The 19,224-nt window shown below is 36.3% G+C and overlaps 1 protein-coding gene across 7 annotated transcripts in view; it reads right to left on the reverse strand.

Annotated features, from left to right (window-relative positions):
• The window catches only part of KIF16B (kinesin family member 16B), a 145,731-nt gene that overhangs the window by 88,564 nt on the left and 37,943 nt on the right, over positions 1–19,224 (reverse strand). The window lies entirely within an intron of this gene.

Below are 19,224 nucleotides of genomic sequence, written 5' to 3' on the forward strand. Positions count from 1 at the left end.
AATTTTTTTTTCAAATGTATGGTCTGAACTTACTAATAGTCAGTTCATACTTGTGTATTTAGCATCACTATTGACATTCAGCTGAAATAATTATTTTCCTTCTCTAACATGTATTAATTGATACAGTCACTGACAGCAGTCATATCCAATCTCCTTATTGTGGTTATACCAGGCCAAACTCCAAGCATCCCCTTTCATATGAGCAGGCTCACCATACCCAGGCATTTAACACACCCCCTCTCAAGGTCATCTTCCTTGACCTTGATGACTTATATGCCACATTGCCAGTGTATATGCAATTTTGCCAGCACCATATACAACAGCACCCCTATTTTCCACTCACTGCACAAAACATCTACCTGATCCTTCCAAGATTCATTTGTCTTTCATGCAGGCGTACTATTTCATGACAGTAAAGTCTCCCCTTCCATGGTGTACTAAGTTCTTATTAGTCCCAATGATTTTGCACTGCAAACTATTTACCATCAATCACCCTTTTATTATTCTAATCCTTAGAGTCATCCCATCCTCTGTGAGATGCTCTGCTAGACAAATTACATCTCCCCAGCTTTAATATCAGCAAACTTCACCAGTTAACACACCTAAAAAAAATCATTAAACATGATCAAGCCCAAAAATGAGCTCTAACGCCACCTCCCAAAAAAACCACTACTACCAACTTCCCTCCCAGTACAACCGCTTCCATCACATACTCTGTACAACCATTTTTATTTTCTTTAAATTCTAATCTCCACAATTCCTAAATAAAGAAATAGCTTCCTATGTGGTCCAGGGTCAAATGCTTTACCAGCATCCAGAGATGAGAACCAGTCCTACAGCTGTTTCTAGCAGGGATCACTGATGGACAGAACCACATCCAGCACACACTGAGCAGAGAAACCAGGACCAGCTAGCTCTAGAAACAAATCACAGACTTTAAACAACATTATAAATACTAATTAGATAGGAAATGACTATTTAAAAAACAACAGATTTACAGGGAAGAAGGTAGTTATGATTGTTCCAATTTTTGAAAGACATATGGCTGAAATAAATATACTAGTTTAAATAAGTCTTCACAAGAAAAGCATTCCTTAAAATTAAAGTCTCCTCACTAGTCTAAGAAATACAAGCCATTCAGGAGGCACTATTTGTCAAGGTTTTGAGTCCCTCCATAATTTACTTCAGTATAATGAACATAGGTCAGAGTAGCAGTTCTGAATTTAACATTTGCATTTAGCTTTAAATGTTTAGTTCCACTAGGTAGTATTTTAGCAGACTATTTTTCTTTCATTTCATTTTGAGAATGGAGTTTATAACGACTTTTCTGGTAATTGACAAAGGTGTAACCACCTTACTTTTTCCCCAGAAATAATGTGCTAGGTTTTACTAGGTCAGTGACAGCAAATACAAGTTGTCACTTACGTGAAGTTTTTAATGCAAATTAAAGGACTATTAAAAGGTCAGAAACCGCAAAAAATATATTCCTTTTGATCTCGAGGCAAACATTTGAGGATGCTACAAAAAGACAGACTGAAGTGCCCTTTAAAAACTATCAGGTTTTGTGTACCCAAAGTATAAAATAATTGGTGCTTTAAGCTGGCACAAAAGGCATTAGCAACTGGTTGTACATCAGGAAGAGACTGGGATTGTTGATATTCTTCTTTTGTAAAGCTAGTAAACTCAGTTGGGGAAACTAAACAACTATACACATCTTCCCTTAATTCAGATTCCAGTGAAATAAACCGTATCTAAACACAAACTCAAATTCTATCATTAACAGTATACAAGACATACATGTGTAAATATAAGTACAAATAAAAACTGTATATATATACACAGTATATTGTCAATTGACTTGAATTTTCTAAACTGCAGCATTTACAGTAAAAAGATTGAAAGCCAGGAAAAGAGACACAGGAAATGCCCATGCCTTTTAATTACATTTACTGAAATTACAGTTTATTTCACAATTTTAACAATTAAATAAAAAACGAACAAGTCATTGTCATTTGCATTAGTCCAATATAGTAATTTAAGTGATTTAAAGAACAGCATAAGGGGACACCAAATGCTTGAACTGTAATCGTAATAGAAGGACCTCAATTTTAATTAGAAACAGTAATGAATCATATGTATAGATGCCAAACTAGATCAAAGTGTCCATTACAACAAAAAAAAAAGTAGGTCAAACAAAGAGGATAAACACACAAAAAAAAGGAGAGAAGGCAAGATGACAAGCGTATAATTCCAAAAATATAGTCACAAGAAACAGGTATGATTTGTATCAAAGGGAATTGTCCTTTAAAAATTAAATAAAAACAACCTATACTGAGAAATCTATAATCTGGCATCAATCCCTAACACCAAGGCCAAAAGAAATATCATCTCCAATAAAAAAAAAGAATACTTAAATAAAATTTCATAGCCAAGACAGACATTCCAAATATTGACATAAGGGTAAAGTTCCCATTACATTTTTTATAAGTTCAGCTAAAATTGAATGGAAAAAAATCAGAAGGGAGTAATCTCTTGCACTGTATGTAATATAGACTACAGTATATCATGGCATTCTTGGCAGAGTGCAGTTTTGCCAGATTTGAGTATTTTTAAAATTTAGGGCCCATTTAGCCAATGAGAGTAAACTAGCACAGTTTTGCCAACTACTAACACAAAATAACACTTCCTTTAAAGATACAAACCTGCTGTATCTTTAGGGAGAAAATGCAAAGCAATCTACGCAAACCTCAAGAAGCAGTCACTGACCTTTGCACTTTGCTAACTGATCTGAACCCTAACTTATATAGCTGTCATCTTTTCTGCATTCTCAGAAAACTCTCCAGTGGACTAGTTTTTGCCAGCTACTACAAAATAATAAAGAAGTCACGTTTACCAAAGGAGGTATGACGTTTGTTATATTTACATACTGTAAAAAATGAGGCACGTTTTTCTTCTTCAGTGGCAAAGCTTTACGTTATTTTTATAACCCTGCTGAGATTTCAAAACGTTAGTGCACAAATGCTGCATATCATGGCAGCCTTGCCTCTCACCTGAATTCTCAGTAACTCTGGACAGGTACTACTGCACCTCAAAATTATAGATCCAGTGGAGGTAATTCATCCTGCTAGTAAATGAACTCAAAATAAAAGATTAATGCACTGATACGGAGTACAATGTAGCACTTTTCAATGACTTAGAATGACTGGCAAGTGAATATCACCAACCACAACAGAGGGAGGGCAAATCCACTCTTTCAATCCTAAGCCTTTGAGGCAGCCAAGACACTAAGAGTTCGTATTTTCAGTAGTTAAATAAGACGTCATAATGGGTCTAATTTTAACTATTTCAATAAAAAGCAGACTAGGTGTTTGAAATATTCATTTAAATGTTTCATTAACATGAACTGTCAGGAGCCTGTTCAAAATATCTTTTAAAAGTGTTGCCAACCAGGACTATGTGACATTGAAGTCAGCTTGAATTTAACATGTACAATGTCCTTTCTTAATGAAAACCAGTTGACAGGTGGATTAAGACCAAAAAGATCACCGGTAAACAAAAGCTTATGACCTCAGAATACTATTTGTTGTGTTCAGGACAAACTTAGATATTGCTTTACCAAAAGCAATCTACCACATTAAACATTTAAATACGTTTTTTAAAAAAATAGAGAAAACCCTCAGATTTCCTGTTTAAAACAGCTTATACTTGACAAAACTACAGAGATTTAAACATAACAAAATTCTCTCCCAGGCATATTTCAATTAAGTGTCTTAATGAGTGCCTTATATTCAGCTAATCATTAGGTCTTAAGAGACTGGCAACTTTAAAGGAAAATGACCAAAAGAAAATTCCTCAGGAAGAAACCTTCTCAGATTGTCCTGGGTTAGGGATACAGTAAGATACAATTTCCTTGGGTTAAAGGAATCTTTAACCTTAAAATCCTCTTTTACCTTTCTGCTATAGTCCCCACATATGATGCTAACTCTGAAACCAAGCAAGGTCCATCAGACCACAGCCTCTCTCCCTCCATATCTCAGAACTTCGTGTTGGATTTTGAAGCCATCTCTCCATTGACTGAAACCAGAGAAAGATATAATGAGAGACCACAAAGTGATCACATAATTAAAGACTGTGTAAATAGAGGTAAATGGCAGGGAGATTACTGTAATTCAGCTGGGCATTTTAAACATCTACATTTCAGCTGCCCAAAAGTGTGACTTTATACATACCACATTATCAGTTGCATTTCTGAATGAAAAAAGCTTTCTTTGCAAACATTAAGTTGGTATCTGTAACCACAAAGTAAATGGATCTGTGCTTTCCTATAAGGTCCAATTAACAACTCAAATGAACACCAGAAAACTGAAACGATATGCTCCTCCTCTTTAATACAGATAATTCTTGGTTATGTGATAGTTACTCTGCCAGAGTATAAGATTTATTGTCTTCCCCAAAATTCAGAGTGTCCCTGCAGCATGTAGTCAGTAAATAAATGAATATTGCAGAGCAATTGCCGTATCAATATTCCGAACTCCAGTTTTCTCAGGGTTCCCATTAAAAAGCTGTCACCACAGAAGCTGCAGAAGCACTAATGACAGGTAGATCCCACTGGAAAAAAAACCACCAAACCCAAACAACTAAGGACACGTCATTCCTTCATGCAAAACATAATCCACAATTAGGTATCCTGATTTTTTTTTAAAAGCTTCTGGATAGCTTATCTTGTTCCTTAGAGCAATCAAGCTTCCCGTGATGACTAGGGTACAGGATTTTGAATTGTTTTCCTTGATCAGAAATTATTCTTCAAAACAAACATCCCCATATTCAACTGAAAAAACAGCAGAGGCTAGGCATTGCTTTTTCCAAAGATCCAAATAAGGTATTTTCTTGAGTCATGTCAGGACCCTTCCTGGCCTACCACCACCTTTTCAAACCCTTGTGCTGACCATGCCACTATCCAACCAAAATGAGAAGTCTGATACTGTAGCCTGAGATCAGGAATGGAAAAGGAGGATGGTAAAAAGCTTCTAAGGGCACGTAATAAACCAATTCACTCCTTATGGCATCAGACTGCTTCTTCATGTAATTAAGGTCTAAGCACCTTTGGACTGCTACAAAATATAAGAAGTTGAAACACCGTTCTTTATGTTTTGAAATGTAACCCATCTCCAGAGTTGTTTCCTTATGCTGTGTGAACACAGCCACAAAATGAGCACACGAGTGGAAATGAAAAACAGTTGAAAACAATAATAAAATTCCAACCTTTGACAATCAAAGATTTGGAGAAGTGCTCATTAAGGAAAATACTTTTTAACAGAAGTGTGCCATACCGAAAATCCAAGAATTTAATGAAACACATTCAGAACAAATCCTTCAGCAACAGTTTGTCTAGATGCTGCAAATCAGACTTTTAAAGAAATTAAATGTAAATATTTAACAAAAACCTCTACAGAGTTGACATTTTGAAGATGATTAAGTCCTTAACTGGCCCATTGTGGATTAATTGGTCTTAATTACGTCTTTTGGATTTACCTAAGGGTAAAAAGTCCAGATGTAGAAACGCTGATATTCATGGATGAACTACTACTATGTCAGAAGCTGCCCAAAATTGCAAAGCTTTTGCCGAAAAAGTTCCTGCAAAATAATGAGACTTCTTTCATACAGAAGGATGTTGTGCTGCAGAAAAGAAAAAATTAACTACCCAATAGCATTCTGTCTAAAGCCTGTGTTTTTAAGGTATTCTTACGGCCAAATCCAGCTGAAAACAAATGGGAATTAGGCACCTAAAACACTTTCAAGCACTAACCGGATTTTCAGTACCTAAAATAGGGATAATGTGAAACACTAGGACATTACCCTCCAGCAAATAAAAATGAACCTGCTCTCTCTTTAACAAGACTCTGTTGGATGAGTCAATCACTACTGACAAGATTTTTTATTTCCTTCTGGGAAGACTGGAGTGGAAAGAGAAGGATATTAAGTTACATTTGATTGTTAGGGCTTAGTATTCTCTATACTGTATGTCTCAATAACACCCTCATACTCAGAGGGGAAAATATATAAATGTACCAGAAAAAAATATTCTGCATAATAAAGCCATCTTGCTATGGATCAACTGGAAAAACCTACACCAGTGTCAGAAAAATTATTTAGAAACAACACAGATATCTTCACAGAGCTTTTTGCATGGGTTAAACTATCCAGACTACACACTGAAGAGATAGAACAGATCCTTACTTCTGAATGCTGCATTGCCTCCTGGAAGACAGGCAGACATTTCATCAACAGTTTTCCACACAACCAGCATACACATAGTCATCCTGCCACTATTAGGAAATATTGGAAATGTATGCCAGCAAACATTAGAAATGCCAGCATTAGGAAAGTTATTGATACAGTGGTTTAGAATGTAAAAAGATTTCTCAAAGCGTACTGTTACACAAAGAACTAAAAGATGAACAAGGAACTTCCACTGCAAAGCACGAGAAAGTATTTACTGTACAGATGACAAGAAAAAGAGGTAGGAGACGAGAAAAAAGATTTCAAAAGATTGTGAAATTTGGTTTGGGCTTAGTAGTAATAATTCCTTAAAAGATGAAGGGAGAAGCAGAGCTGCATATTTAGCTTGTCATGTTTTGGATGGGAACTGGTTACATGGACACAGTTCTTGCTCTGCAGGCTGGCTCCCTTACAAAATACTTAACACAAAGAGATCAGCCAAGACAAAACACTGAGCAGCAGCTGAAAGAAATTCGATTGTGTCTAATTGTGATTGACAAGACAATTCGTGGGTTAAAAAAAAAATCTGTTACAAGAAAACAACTTTGAAATATTTGTGATTCCCATTAAAGCAACAGCCTACACATTAACTGGGAAAAGCTGTTTTGTTCCCTATTGTATCAGTGAAGCTGCTCCTCTTCTTAGAGGGTGTCTGTTAAACAAGCTTTTTTTGTATTCTATAAAGCTGCATATACAACATCAAATTTCTTTCTGTCCTATGTTTTACTATGTTCAGCTTGACAAAGGTATGGTTTCTGGAATAACAAAATAAATTTTGAACCACCAGCCACAAAATTAGTAGCTGCTATTTGGGAGGCAAGGGGAAGAGAGGAGGAAATATGGAACACACCATCAGTGAGGAGGTGTACACTGTACAATCTGCGAACATACCAAAGCTACGTTTTGTACTATCCTAGGACTCCAATAAAATGTTTTTGAAAATTAAAAATATGTTCTTCCTTTATAAGCAATAGAGTAATTATTTATATAATCATCAATTATGAAAGGGGATATCGATTCCCTCATGCATACGTACGTTAGATAAGGCACAAATTCCTACTATGTCTTCTCCTTCTAGTCAATGAGACAAAGAAATAAAGCCATCCTGCTGGCTGCCAGGGTCAGTTTCAGCACAATTAAAACAAAATGTTTAGTACAAGACACTTTAGTCTTCTGAGAGTAAGAAACTTCCACTATCCAAAGCCAGAAAGAAAACCACAATTGAGAAGAAACTTCCTAATCAGATTTTTCCCTGTCTCCTAGAGCATTAGACCACACCACCCTCATCAATCAAGAAAAGCCATTAAAGAGTCTGCAACAACCAAGATCAGAAAACTGTAGTTTTGTTGTGAATGGCTTACTGTGAAAGTGCAGGTGCTCCAGCAGCAGCCCACACAGGCATCAATAGCTCTCTGAAATGAATGTCAATTAAAAAGGCAGACACAGAACTGCTTAAATGAGCAACTGCTAAGATACCGAAGCTAGAATGATGGAAAATTAATGCTGCTATTCCTTTAAAGAATAAGTGAATTACAGGAGCAGTTCTTAGTCTCATAAGGTCAGCTTACCTTTTCCGTTTTCCATTGTTTCTCTTTCCCCCTCAGAACTGATAGCCATGTGCTCACTCCCGACATGCAGTTGTCTATTAATACACAGAAACCCTATTATTGTAGTGGCGCCCCAAAGCACCACTATACTTAACATGCTGCGAGTATTTCCATCAGAAGCCTTGGCAGATTCCAAGTAGTTTTTCAGGAAATTTGGCCTTCATTCCTGGAGTTACAAGGACAAACTTAACAAGTTGAAATGCCTGCTTCTTGACACTTCAGACCTTGTACAGACAGAACTACTACTGACATCTGAGAAAAATTCCCTGAATAGAACGGCAGGATTTGGCTAATTGTAAGTAGAGATGCCTGTTTGGCTGCTCAAGCTTCCTGGACACTAGTCTGTAAAATCCTATTTTCCAGTGGCTTAATAAAACTTAAACCATCCATGTTGCCATTTTCCATGCTGGAGCATCTGCTGCAGGCTAGTTTCTGCACCCACTAGCTTGGGTTTAAGGGAAAACTATTCTATTTCAAAAAAATGAGGAGCACAGAGCATTTTGCTATGTCTCCAGCGGAGCAGGCTTCACCTCTTCACAGCTCGCTGTGTGACCACACTGAGCATACATTAGTCTCAAAGGAAATATAAGTCTATGTATTGCAACACTGACATTCAGGGCAGAGAACAAGACTTTTCTTGCCCTTAGTGATCCTTCCTAGCAGGAGGTACTATACCTTCCAGTTAAGAGACAGCAACTCTGCCTTCAGTATTCTTCACACTGGTATCTAAAAGGGGGAAAGGGCCTGGCTGGAAGAGAAAGAGAAATGCTATCTTAATTCATCCTCTTCTCCCATATGCATTACAATACAGTCTTTAATTACATGATCATATATTTTCTACAGGACATGTGAATAATTCATTCCATAGACTGTACTCTGGGAATGAATCAAGAGAATGCAGTGAACTAGACTATTATCTACAGGACTCCTACCTCATTTGTTGCTAAAGCTGGATGATGAATGAGTCATGGAATTTCATAGGAAAAAACCCTAGTCTCATAGCTAATAGATTTATTCATTTTAAAAGCTATATCATTTTTTGTGTGTTTCTTGGGGGATGGGAGTATTGAGAAGTGTCTCACTCAGAGTTCTGTTTTGTTTATTATTTATCTAGAAATTCATTTCCACTTCCATAGAGATAAATCTAAAGTAATAGATTACTTTCAATCTATTAGTCCGTTCCTTGGGGCCTACATGCAACCTTTGCTATTGAAAGAAACTGAAGAAAGGAGTAGGACCATGCATACTAGTAAGCAACAACTACCAAGGAGAAAAAACAGCCTTCAGGACTAGCAACACAAAAGCAAATTTTTTTGCAGACAAAGATGCATAGGCTTGGTTGCCAGCACGCTCTTGTCCCTCACAGCCCAGCTACTGAGGTATAGAGTGAATGAACCTGAAGAGACACAGAGCAGTCAGAAACTGGACCTGCCCTTTCCTTTGTTCAGGAACACAGCCCGATTGCAACAGCAGCAGATTTGTGCTGCCATCTGTGTTTAAGACATCTCTTAGTGAATTTCATTAAAAATACCACTTCTGTAGTTGGGAAGAACAAAGAACAAGCACACTACTCCAGCAGCACTTCTACCACAGTATGGCTCTGTATGAATCAAGGCTATGCTCAGTTACCAGTTAACACATTAAATCAGGGGTACAACAGTACTGTGTACCCAAAGCTATCAGAATCATGCAGTAATCAACTCCTAAATATACTGTTAAAAACACCAGCAGAATAAAATGGTTCTAGTATTTCATATCCAATACAGATTACCATTAAAAACAGTTCCTTTGTGAGGGACTCAAGATAAATTTATGTTTTCCACCTAAAATGTTGATGTTAGAATGCTTCTTTACCCTCCCATAACAAAGTCCAGTGAGAAATTTACATGCTGTCTTTTTTCCTCACTACTTCTCTACTGATCCTTTAGAATAAATAGCTTTCAGGGTATATTTCTTCTTCTTCTTCATCCTAGAGGCTAAATCAGGAGATTCCACTGCTTTGAATTTAGCTCCCCTTCCTGCCACAAGAAAATTAATAGAAAAGCAGATCAAATGCCCAGGAGGAATTGTTGAACAAGTGGCATCTGAGCTGTAGAAAGGATTTCAAAAGCAACTCACTCTGACTCCCTCTCATTTGAAAACCGCCTACAAGCCCTAGGGATGGATTAAAGCTAAGCATGGCCTGGATAATCTACAAATGCAGGGCCCCAGTTGTAAGGAGGACAGCAGAGAAATACTTGAGAGTATGGTTATTCCGAGAAGCCAGAGGCCCTCTTCTGGAATGAAGAGCCTGGGTCAACCAAACTATTCACCCCTGCCTTAATCCATGGTTGGTGAGCTCAGAAATGGCCACCCCTGACCGTGCTTCTCTGATGGTCCAGGTGGTTTCAAGTGGGAAAAACAGTTTAAAACTGAAATAAAAAACAATCAGTACCATTAGGCATCTCTTGATCACAACTTTCTAATGGAAACTGAAAGTTAAAAGTGGTCAGTCCACCGCAGAGGCATCGCAAGCAGCTAAACAAGCTGCAAGAGAAAAAGGAGGTTTCTTAATAAGATGAACACAGGTGACAGACAGACTTGAAATCAGACAACTATTTCTTTTGAAATCTACTTTTGACTGCTGCACTCAGCATTCCCCAGGTGGCTGAGACCCTTTCAGTAGTGTTTCTATTCGGAAAAGAGCTACAGTAGATCAGTAGCACCAGTTCCCAATTTAGTATTTTTTTCTTCCTCTGACAACAGCAAGCCAATGCTGAGAGTGGACAAAGCACTAAAAAAAAAAAAAAAAAAAAAAAAAAAAAAAAAAAAAAAATCATTGGTGAGTGAAGAGCAATGAGAGCTGCTCTTCTAAAGAAAAAGCAATGTATATCTCAGGACAACCATATAACCCCTTAAAAAGTTTCTGTTTGTTTGCTTTTATTGCCTGTCTTCTCAGTTTGCATTGACCTAGGCATACTTATCAGACTGAAGCAAGGGGGATGATCAGGTAAAGCAATAATCATCATTTAATAATGGCATCTGTTCAATAATATAGTATGAAAAATAATGGCTATTTAAGGTAAAAAAATCATGTTTGTATAATCTCTGTCCAAAATGAAATTCCAAAGCAGAAATCTGTGGGCTGGCCAATAGCATAAAGACCCTAGGATGAAAATACATTAATTTTATCTTAATGACAAAAAAAAAAAGGGGGGGGGGGGCAGATAATGAGATAATGTTCTGTTTTCATGTCCTTGATACTGAAGCAACCCCCAAAGAACAAAAAGTCCACTTGCAGAGGCTTTGGGGAAGGGAAGCTATGTGACATTTAGTAATGACAATTTGTCCCAACTTTAAATCTTCCAACCAGAATAGATGATTTTATGGACTACAACCACTGCCCATAACTGCTACACCTGGGAAATAAATAAATACACAAGGTCAGGTATCAGAAAAGAAACCCTAATAAAATGAGAGCTAAACTAGATATTACTTGTCATTGCTCAGGAGGCAGGAGTTCTGGGTAAATACTGTACAAGGATTGAGAACAGTGAACACTCCCTTGTTGTCAGACAACTTCCTCAAAAAAAAAAAAAGATGGAAAAAGCCCAATAAACTTATTAAATTTAAATTTACTGAAATTCAATTATAAATCTACAGAAGTGATTAATGAAGAGAAAAACATTAAAAGAAACAGTTATAAATAGAAGCTGCATATCATTGCCACTGGCTTTTCAACTGCAAGATCCATTAAAACAGAAAGGAAATAGCAGAAGTGGCCTAGTGAAAGATCTGTGGGTCAAAAAGCCTGTTTGCTTTCTGAACTATATTACCCTGGTCAAATAAAAGATACTACCTCTCCCAGAAACTGTTCTTTTATATCCCTAAAATATCAGAGCTACAACAAAATCAAGAAAATAAATAAGTTTTAAAGGCTCTGGCTAAAGTAATTTGTCAAACATTCTAGAGAGTCATATGAAAAAGAGAGTTGAAAAATGTACTGACAAATAATTGCAATAATTTTGGATGTACATAATCACTTTACAGTGCATCCCACCTGGGAATTGTTGTTCAGAAGCATTTCTGTCAAAACAGTTACTTAGGTTTTTCAGGACTTGCTCCTAAACCAGCATTTTGGCATTCTCATAAATTTATTTTAGTAGATCCGAACAGCAATGAAAGTCAAGATACTGCAAATCATTTTGCCTTAAAAATATCTGAATTAAATCTGTATTGAGCATACAGAGGAACCTGATTTTTGTATCTGCACTGACATCTAGTGCAAGAAACCAAAACCACATTTAAACAGGCTTCTAGAGAAAGAGAATCTATCTATTATCATTCATTGTGTGATTTCTGACTAGGTAAGCAAGAATAATTAACATCAGCCCTTTTAAAACGTTCTTAGTAACACGTCTTCCGCACAACCTTCACAAGCCAGGTGAAGGGACTCCTATTAAGAATAATTTGTTAATAAGAGACTATTTAATGCAAATGTGCATTTTTCCTTTCTATACCAATTCAGTTTGATAAATGTACATATATTACATAATTGTTGGAGGGCAAACAATTGTTGAAAAAGCAAACATCCCTAGGAAGAGAGTTGCTACTCTATTTATTCTATCAACTTTTCTAAAGGAAAACAAATTCAGCAGTAACATCTGACAAATTCTTTCTGCCAGCTCCATAGATATGCAATCCTATTTTAATTTTGCAATGATTTTTAAACGTTTCTTAAAAATTCAAGCAGAAGACAGCTTGTAGAAAGGAAACAAAAACTGGAAGCACGCAATGAGTGTTATCTAATACAGGTGACAAATAGCAGTTATAAAATAAGAAATAAAATTTGTTCAAATGGAAGTACAGATTTAAGTCACCCATTAAAAGTACAGTTATGCTTCAGAGCCAACAACAGACATTCTAACCAAAATGCAACACCAACATGTCTAACTAGCAGCAATTTTACAAAAATGATTCACTTACTGAAATGTGAAAAAAATCTTAGAAACAAGTGTTTCCTGCCAAACATACAAATAAACACATATGTCAAAGCTGAAAATGAACAGTTTAAATACAGTATCATGTATACATCATTTTGCATATAACTGCACACCATTCCTGTAACTCCCTTTTTTTTCACTTGACCTGTAAATACAACCTTTTTAGGACCTATGTTCCAAAGGCATGTATCCAGAAGTCTTAAAGAGTCACAGGTACTTTTTAAGGGCAGGATCAAAGCCTATGTTGGTGTCTTTTGTAAAAACTACTTAATATGCAATTTTCCAATACCCAATTTACCCAATGGTAAAATGATTAGGTTAATACAAATAATTACAAATATCAAGATGTATTTTTTGTTCAGGAAATAATTTTATATCATTTATATATTTCTAAATTAAAAAAACAAAAAACAAACCAACAAAAAACCCAGCTATCATCAGTGACCTAAGACAACAACATTAGGTTCCTAATGTTCTAGTAATCTTAGTATGGAATAGGCACAAAACCCACAAAATCCTGTTGGTTACTAAAGGCATTGAATGGGGAAGCGTCAGAGGTACTGGTTTTTGGACAAGAAGCATGGTTAATGGACTATCATCATTAGTAGTATTGCAATAAGTACTTTTTTAAAGTTCTACAGTCTGTTCTTCAGGAGCCCAAGAGCTTGCACAATTTCTCTACCCTACAGCCATCAAAAAGTGAATTTAGTAGACACAAGAATTTTATGTGAAAGTAGCAGGTGTTAATTGAGAGCACTTTTCACCTGAGGACTGAGGTTATTAAAACAAAGACATGAAAGAGTGAAGAAAAATGCTCATTGGAGGGGTACTGAGGTAGAACACAAAACAAGTAAGAAGAGGAAAAGGAGACAAGCCAGTTAAGGTTAACAGGAAGTAACAAAAAGGCATAGAATAGGAAAATAGTGATGTATGCTAGGCCTTACAGGCAGAACTGAGATAATGGTGTTTAAATACCATTCAGCAACTGTGGTTTAAAAATTACCTGGAAATGCAAATAAATGTAGAATAATGCAGCATTTATATAGAACACAACAAACTGCTCTTGACAGAGCAACTGCTCTTCACTACGGTATACAAGCCAGCATGGAAAGGAAATGATTGAAATCAAAATATATTAGTTTCTGCCACCCTAATCAGCACCTAATTACTTTGAGGTTTGGTCTCCTAGTGCCTTTAGTGGGTATAGCCAAGATTCCTAAAGAAAGAAAATTCCCCTGTTTAGATGTCTACTAAAATAACTGTTTGGTATTAGTCTGTATTTATTCATCACGGCAAGTTAAGAGTATTTCATCTCCCCCCAAAATAGGCATGATATAAAAAAAAGTTATAGATGTTAATGCTTGAAGATAGACATACAGTTGTCTTCCCCACATAGTTACAACCACTGTTAAGGCATAAAAATTTACTACTAACCAGTACTCAACTAAAAGGCACAAAAAAAGAAAAAGATCAAATAAACAAGTGTTCAATAACATATTTACACAACATGCGGTAAAGTGCTGCAGCAGAATTAGTATTATTGAGGAAAGTGAGGATGTGTCACTAAATCCAACAGGACGGAATTAGCACTATTGAGGAAAGTGAGCATGTGTCACTAAATCCAACAGGACAAACCCAGTTGAAGCAGTTACTTAGTTGAACTATTGATCATGAGAATTAGACACACACACACAAAAAAGACACCATCCTTTAATAGACTCTGTGAAGACAGATATCTCTGCATCCTTTGACATCAGTTGAGCTCTGCCACACAAAGCTAGTGACATGATTAGATCAAACAGGATAACAAAATAAAAGGTAACTCTAAATCTACTTAAAACTGGGGAAAAAAAAGGCGCATCTAAATACCTCAATGCTAAGTACAAGTGACATACATCAAAAAGGCAAAAGCTAAAAGTCAAACCAATTTCTACACAAACAGTAAAGGGGAAAAGAAATTTAAAACCAAGTTGGGAAGAAAAAACAGCAGAGAATTATATAAAGGAGTACACATTTTAAAAAGATTAATATAAAAGCTGCTAAAGGTTAGAGAAAGAAGTTGGAACATGCACAGAAGATGACAAAAGTAAGATGCCAGTAAATGAAAAAAGATCTCTAGGAAAATGACAACACAGAGACAAATATAACAGCCACATCAAAAGAAGTTTTGTACCAATTAAAGCCTCAAAGAAAGAGAAAAATCGAAAGTTGGAGAGGTTACTCTAACATCTTAGAAAGCACCCAAAGAAATTACAGACTCCAGGATTGATCTTCAACAGAACAACACAAAAAGGACTAAGCTAAGGAAAAGAGCAAACAGTTTTCCTTCCCACCTCTTCTCCTTTTTTGGGAATGTGTACAGAAGAACATTAACAGAAGGGGGGAAAAAAAAAATCCATAGAAAGATTCAATGAGAGCGAGATGAAAGCAAAATCCTAGAGTTGAGTAAATGCTGAGGTTGCAAGACACCTGAAGATAGAGAAGCAATGTAAAGCAGTGCTGTTCTGTAAAGCGCAATTCTTTTGACAGCTGGTGACATTTTAGGAAATAACCCAAAGCCTGTGGGCTTCAACACTATCGCCTTGGTTTTCAATGCAGTTTTTTGGCCAATGCTGAAGCATAATTCCACATATTAAGTTTATTAAGCATTAAAATATCCTCCCTTTGATTAAAAAGAGGAACAGGGGACAAATTGTAATATTAGGTTAATAAGGTTAGTGTCATGCTGTATTATAGTGAGGAGGTCAAGGATGAAAACAAACATCACCAGTGGAAACAATGCTTGTCACTTCAGACAGATTAACAACGCCAAGAAGCTGCCATGCTACACAATAAAGAATACTTCATATGGAGTCAGCACAAATTTAAAACCCCAAGGTCTGCAGTGTCCTGATCTTTGCATAAGGAAAATGGAAAGATTTGGGCTTTAGGTGTGAGCTGACAGTAATTCAGACTCCAGAGGAACCCAGACAGTCGCCCTGCAAAAGGGTTTCTTCCAAATGCATGAGAGAGAGCATGCTATCAATACTACTATCACCATTCCAAGATATGTCCAATCTGACAACAGCATATATGAAGGATTATACAAGATGTTCACAGCTGATAATGGCATTCAGCCATAGAGACTCTGCACCAAATCCAGAATTGACATTTATAGATAGGGTAGTTCAACATACTCAGTCTGAAGATGTACACTGTGACGGAAAACCTTACCTTCAGGTGAACTACATAGAGACAAATGTCAAAAGGCATGAAAACTACAAGCAGAAATAAGGAAGAATACTGGGATGTACATGTCAGCTGTACATATGGCACTGTGCCAACTGAAATAACTGAATTTTAAGCTGCCAAATACTTTATATCAAAAACTTGCCTTCACACGGTATTCTCTCTTCCTCAGTATTTTCTAGCTGGATAGTATTTTCCATTCTCTATGAATTATTTTCAAGGTAGCATTTAGACATTGCTCATCTAACTTAAAAACAAGGTTCAAAATAACTGGCAAGGGTGAACAGTTTTGAGAACTATCTTCCCTGCAAAATAGTATGCATCACTTCTTTGTCAGGCCCAATAAAAGCACTGTATTCAGTAAAAGCTAGGAAACTTTTTCCAGCAGTATCTGTTAATCTAGTAGAAGACACCAGCATGCCCTATTAATCTGTCGTCTTGTATTTTAAAAGGCTTATACAAAATCCTTTCAATTATTTTGGATTTAAACATAAAGAGATTTTCCCATCAGCCTGTGAGAACAATTCAAAACCATGCCAACTCTGATATTTAGAACTTAGTATGAAAAAGCATAACTACATATAATAGAGTAGGAAATCCCATTCAGCTACTAGCAAGTGCCCTTGCATCTGAAAGCCATGTATGAATAGGTAATAGGTAGCTGTTTACATGAATTTCCAAAATCAACTGCCTAAAAGGTTTGGAGCAAAAGGTGTTGGGGACTGAAAAGCAAAAGGTTTTTAATTCTCCAAGCCTGCTGCAGGGCAGGAACTTAAAGGCAGCAACTATCTCAGTACTGCAAGCCCAGAGGGAAGCAAGAGGAAGCAGGTTTCAAACATAAATACAGATGTGAAGTTCTAAGTACCTTAAAGTCCTGAAAGTTACTGAATTATGGCATAGATAAAGTTGCAGTTGTGACTGTACTGAGGTGGACGTACAAAGACAGCCTCATTTCTCAAGGGGTGCGGAGACATTCTAGTTTTACAAATTAACAATGTATACTGTGTGTGTGCGAGAGGGGGTACATCAATAATAAAACAAAAAAGCCAGTGAACTTACAGGGAGTCTATTACAAGAAAAAACACTGCTTTCTATAGTTTAAAATCTGCTTTCATGACTCACCCTGGTATACTTCCAAAAAGCCCTTTTCAACTCACATGCTGGCAATGATTTCAGGAATCATTAAACAAGAAGTGAATAAAAATATGGATAGCTTCAGTAAAACGGTGTAAAACAAAACAGGACAACCAAGAAATCTTTTGCAGATTTTCAGTTTTTCAGGGCCAAGAAAGTTTTATCAACTGCCTTTAACCCAAAAGTGAAATATAAGCCATGTTCATATACTCAAATATCAGCATATAAAAATGCAAAGTACAGAAGCTGCACAATAACAAAAGCTCAGTACCAGAAAAGTAGAATTACATCTTCTGTGTTTAAGTCCTTTATGTTCAGCTATTTAACAAATGCAGCTTTCCCTTGTTTATATTAATTGTTCAGTTAACACCTCCTACAATTCTGTAATTTCTGTGCAAAAATCAGTGCATTTCCAACATAAAGCTTTAAAAACTGCCCTTAATATCATGTTCAATTTCACAATTGACCAAAATTGACAAATTCTCCACGTGATTAAGAACTCTGCAATCCAGACATGAGTAAAGAGAGGATTATTAAAGTTCTATGTAGGTATAGATGCTTCAAAATAACAAACTAACACAAAAATAATGTAAAATTGGACTCAAAACATCTCTGAGGAATATACGAATGCTAATTCCCAGTTCAGTATCTAGATAGACATTAAACAGTCCATTCTGTCATGCCGTCTGCTGTGCAGTTACAATCCCTGCTCTGTTCTCTATACTATTTGTGTTTTATTTTTATTTTTAAGCATGGAGCCATTCAACTTATTTGGAAGTCAGATAAAAGACACTGTGATGAACTTAAAAAAAAAAAAATGAAAGGAATCAAAAAGTGATACACAGAAAAACAAATCAACTACAAAAATCAAGTTTCAGATCAGTGATAAGGAGAATTAAAAAATTACTTCTAAATGCTTGCTTGAATTGCACTCCAAACAAGTTTATTTTCAGCATATACCACAAGTCACAAAAGCTTAAGCTTTCTTTTCAAAATTTTTTATTTAACAAAATAGTTAAAACATTTGGCAAAAAATTGTTAGCCTACGTTATGGAAAAGAAACTGTGGGAATTATTCCTCTGTGTGTGTGTGTGCACGCGCACACATGTGCTTGTATGCACTCATAAAGTGGCCCATTAAAATATCACCTCAGACCATTACCTTAATCATGAGCCAAACATCAATATAAAATCTTACCAGTACAACTGGACAGCAGGAAAGCAAAGATACATGCAGAGAACACAAAAGTCTCAATCCATATGATGCAAAAAAAAGTACGGAAATCACTAACGTGCCCTCTTGGATCGCTACTAAATCTACAAAAAGCAAGAGAGCACTGTGGATTTAACTGCTCCAGAAGTAGTCTGGAGTTACATAAAGAGTGCAACACAGGCCAGTTTATGTGAATCAGCTGCAGAAATCCCTATGCTTGGGACTCCAGTGCACACTTAGGTCAGATGCATCTGTTTGGTTTGATGCAGACTTACTGGAGGACATTCAACTGCAGAAATTCCATTCAAAGTCGTTTTTCATACAAGCCATTTCTGACCAAAATGTGAATCTGAAGGCCAATGCAAAAATCTGTATCCACTATGCACCACATTCACTGAGATACCCAATATAACATAAAAGGTGATTATTCACAAGTCTTGTTGATACAACACAAATAACAATGGGATGAGGGATCCGCTTGCCCCTGGCCCAGGTTTTCTTCGTTTGCAACTTAATAAAAACATTCAGTAATTTAAAGATTTGTTAGAGATAAGCTGGTTCACACTATGAATTCACTATGATGAAGAAAAGAAAGGAGTTGTGCTAATTTTTATTAATATTATTTAAAATCTTATTCAAAAACACCACTCTGCCTGAATATTTACTCTTAAAAGCTCTTAGAAACTAAATATTTGGAATAAGCCAAAACAAGACTGAGAAAATTTTGTGTTAGTAAAAACAGTCAAAGAAGGTGACTTAGAACAGGAACTTCTTTTTTTCAA

This window comes from Accipiter gentilis, chromosome 5, assembly GCF_929443795.1.
Source record: "Accipiter gentilis chromosome 5, bAccGen1.1, whole genome shotgun sequence".
NCBI classification, from domain to species: domain Eukaryota; kingdom Metazoa; phylum Chordata; class Aves; order Accipitriformes; family Accipitridae; genus Astur; species Astur gentilis.